Raw genomic sequence first — 4,501 nt, 5'->3', positions numbered from 1 at the left:
GGCCCACCTCCTAGTCTTTGTATAGTTGAGGTTGTGGCCCACCTTGTACTCCATATATACGTGCGCTTTGCACCGATCAATACATCGTGAAGCATTGCCAAAACAATCGTTTCCAACATGGTATCCTATCTCTCATCGGGTGATCACTTCACGACACGTTTACTTTGATGAGATGGTTTTTCCGTTCCAGTAGGTACCTTCGGATGATGTGGCCTCGCCCGCTCCTGGTGATGGCCGCCCCCGTGCCTCTCTTGGGCCGCCTCCCGGCTTTGAGGGTGCCCCCCGCGCCACGGGTCGAGTCTCTCCCCGTCTGGCTGCCTTAGGGGCTGCACCTCCCTCGACGCCCGCGACGCCCCCGGCGTCCCCGGCCTCGACCCTGCCAGCGGCCTCGTCCGCTGCCACGCCGGCGGCCCCGTCTGTCGCCATGCAGGGGACCTCGCCCGCCGCCTCGCCGGTGGCCTCGCCTGCCGCTTCACCGGTGGCCTCGCTCGCCGCCTCACCGGCGGCCTCGTCCGCATGGGCCCCGCCCACGACGGTCACATCGAAGGAGGGCTCGTCTTCATCCTCGCCCGCCTCCCCTCCGGCTCCGCTGCCCCGCCCGATGACTCGCTCTCGGGCTGGCACCCTTCGACCGAGCACGTGGTACCCCAATGATGAGTATCTTCTCGCTGCTTCCGCCTCTGAGCCGTCTCCTCTCCCATTGTCAGCTCGAGTCGCCCTTCGGGATCCTCATTGGCTCGCTGCGATGCAGGAAGAGTTCGATGCGCTCCAGCGGAACCGTACCTGGCAGCTCGTCTCTCGGACGCCCCGTGCCAACATTATCACGGGCAAGTGGGTCTTTCGGCACAAGACTCGTCCGGATGGCACTCTCGAGCGCTATAAAGCTCGCTGGGTGGTTCGGGGTTTCTGGCAACGCGCGGGCGTGGACTTCACCGACACATTTGCCCCGGTTGTTAAACCGGGCACGATCCGCACCGTGCTTCAGCTCGCCGTGTCCCGAGCATGGCCCGTGCATCAGCTGGACGTGTCCAATGCCTTCTTGCATGGCCACCTGGCTGAGCAGGTGTTCTGTGAGCAGCCCACTGGCTTCGTCGACGCCATGCATCTTGATCATGTGTGCTTGCTCTCCCCTTCTCTCTACGGGCGGAAGCAGGCACCTCGCGCATGGTACCAGCGCATCGCTGCCTTCCTACAGACGCTAGGATTTACATTGACTCGCTCCGATGCGTCCCTCTTCGTGTATCATCACGTAGTTGACATGGCCTACTTGCTGCTGTACGTCGACGACATCATCCTGACGGCATCCACTGTCCCACTCCTCCAGCGGCTTACAGCTCGTCTTCGCGATGAGTTTGCCCTGAAGGATTTGGGTCCTCTGCATTATTTCCTTGGCATTGAGGTGGTTCGGCGACCAGATGGGTTCTTCCTGCATCAGCAGCGCTACGCCCATGAGCTTCTCGACCGAGCCGGCATGCTTAACTGCAAGCCTGCTCCCACGCCAGTCGACACCAAGGCCAAGGTCTCCGCTTTAGAGGGATCGCCTGCATTTGTTCGGCCTTCTACCGCTCCATTGTGGGCGCCCTGCAGTACCTGACCCTGACGCGCCCCGACTTACAGTATGCTGTTCAGCAGGTCTGTCTCCACATGCATGCTCCGCGCGACTCTGACTGGACTCTGGTGAAGCGTATCCTTCGATACATACGAGACACTCAGTCCTTGGGACTTACGCTAACGGCATCCGCCTCCACCGACCTCGTCGCCTATTCTGATGCGGACTGGGCTGGCTGCCCCGACACACGACGCTCCACCTCGGGGTACTGTGTCTACCTTGGGCCGTCCTTGATCTCTTGGTCCTCCAAGCGACAGCCCACCGTCTCCCGCTCGAGTGCCGAGGCTGAGTATCGCGCAGTGGCTAACGCCGTTGCCGAATGCTCTTGGCTCCGTCAGCTGCTCCAGGAGTTGCTTTGTGATGTTCACATGGCCACGCTCGTCTACCGCGACAACGTCTCTGCCGTTTACCTCTCCGCCAACCCGGTCCATCATCGTCGAACGAAGCATATTAAGCTCAATATACACTTCGTTCGTGAGCAGGTGGCTCTTGGCCGCGTCCGGGTCCTCCATGTCCCGACGGCGCAGCAGTTCGCCGATGTCATGACGAAAGGACTGCCTACTTCTGTTTTCGAGGAGTTCAGGTCCAGTCTTTGCGTCTCCGGCGACGCTTCGACTGCGGGAGGGTGTTGAATATATGGTTTGTACATGACTATTGTATAGCCCGGCCCACCTCCTAGTCTTTGTATAGTTGAGGTTGTGGCCCACTTTGTACTCCATATATACGTGCGCTTTGCACCGATCAATACATCGTGAAGCATTGCCAAAACAATCGTTTCCAACATGGTATCCTATCTCTCATCGGGTGATCACTTCACGACACATTTACTTTGATGAGATGGTTTTTCCGTTCCAGCAGGTACCTTCGGATGATGTGGCCTCGCCCGCTCCTGGTGATGGCCGCCCCCGTGCCTCTCTTGGGCCGCCTCCCGGCTTTGAGGGTGCCCCCCGCACCACGGGTCGAGTCTCTCCCCGTCTGGCTGCCTTAGGGGCTGCACCTCCCTCGACGCCCGCGACGCCCTCGGCGTCCCCGGCCTCGACCCTGCCAGCGGCCTCGTCCGCTGCCACGCCGGCGGCCCCGTCTGTCACCACGCAGGCGGCCTCGCCCGCCACCTCGCCGGCGGCCTCGCCTGCCGCTTCACCAACGGCCTCGCTCGCCGCCTCGCTGGCGGCCTCGTCCGCAGGGGCCCCGCCCGTGGCGGTCACATCAGAGGCGGGCTCGTCTTCATCCTCGCCCGCCTCCCCTCCGGCTCCGCTGCCCCGCCCGATGACTCGCTCTCGGGCTGGCACCCTTCGACCGAGCACATGGTACCCCAGTGATGAGTATCTTCTCGCTGCTTCCGCCTCTGAGCCGTCTCCTCTCCCATCGTCAGCTCGAGCCGCCCTCCGGGATCCTCATTGGCTCGCTGCGATGCAGGAAGAGTTCGATGCGCTCCAGCGGAACCGTACCTGGCAGCTCGTCCCTCGGCCGCCCCGTGCCAACATTATCACGGGCAAGTGGGTCTTTCGGCACAAGACTCGTCCGGATGGCACTCTCGAGCGCTATAAAGCTCGCTGGGTGGTTCGGGGTTTCCGGCAACGCGCGGGCGTGGACTTCACCGACACATTTGCCCCGGTTGTTAAACCGGGCACGATCCGCACCGTGCTTCAGCTCGCCGTGTCCCGAGCATGGCCCGTGCATCAGCTGGACGTGTCCAATGCCTTCTTGCATGGCCACCTGGCTGAGCAGGTGTTCTGTGAGCAGCCCACTGGCTTCGTCGACGCCACGCATCCTGATCATGTGTGCTTGCTCTCCCGTTCTCTCTACGGGCTGAAGCAGGCACCTCGCGCATGGTACCAGCGCATCGCTGCCTTCCTGCAGACGCTCGGATTTACATCGACTCGCTCCGATGCGTCCCTCTTCGTGTATCATCACGGAGTTGACACGGCCTACTTGTTGCTGTATGTCGACGACATCATCCTGACGGCATCCACTATCGCACTCCTCCAGCGGCTTACAGCTCGTCTTCGCGATGAGTTTGCCCTGAAGGATTTGGGTCCTCTGCATTATTTCCTTGGCATTGAGGTGGTTCGACGACCAGATGGGTTCTTCCTGCATCAGCAGCGCTACGCCCATGAGCTTTTCGACCGAGCCGGCATGCTTAACTGCAAGCCTGCTCCCACGCCAGTCGACACCAAGGCCAAGGTCTCCGCTTTGGAGGGATCGCCTGCATTTGATGCGGCCTTCTACCGCTCCATTGTGGGCGCCCTGCAGTACCTGACCCTGACGCGCCCCGACTTACAGTATGCTGTTCAGCAGGTCTGTCTCCACATGCATGCTCCGCGCGACTCTCACTGGACTCTGGTGAAGCGTATCCTCCGATACATACGCGGCACTCAGTCCTTGGGACTTACGTTGACGGCATCCGCCTCCACCGACCTCATCGCCTATTCTGATGCGGACTGGGCTGGCTGCCCCGACACACGGCGCTCCACCTCGGGGTACTGTGTCTACCTTGGGCCGTCCTTGATCTCTTGGTCCTCCAAGCGAGAGCCCACCGTCTCCCGCTCGAGTGCCGAGGCTGAGTATCGCGCAGTGGCTAACGCCGTTGCCGAATGCTCTTGGCTCCGTCAGTTGCTCCAGGAGTTGCTTTGTGATGTTCACAAGGCCACGCTCGTCTACTGCGACAACGTCTCCGCCGTTTACCTCTCCGCCAACCCGGTCCATCATCGTCGAACGAAGCATATTGAGCTCAATATACACTTCGTTCGTGAGCAGGTGGCTCTTGGGCGCGTCTGGGTCCTCCATGTCCCGACGGCGCAGCAGTTCGCCGATGTCATGATGAAAGGACTGCCTAGTTCTGTTTTTGAGGAGTTCAGGTCCAGTCTTTGCGTCTCCGGCGACGCTTCGACT

This window comes from Triticum aestivum, chromosome 6A (genome assembly GCF_018294505.1).
Source record: "Triticum aestivum cultivar Chinese Spring chromosome 6A, IWGSC CS RefSeq v2.1, whole genome shotgun sequence".
Taxonomy (NCBI): domain Eukaryota; kingdom Viridiplantae; phylum Streptophyta; class Magnoliopsida; order Poales; family Poaceae; genus Triticum; species Triticum aestivum.
Note: the sequence above shows the minus strand (reverse complement) of the source record.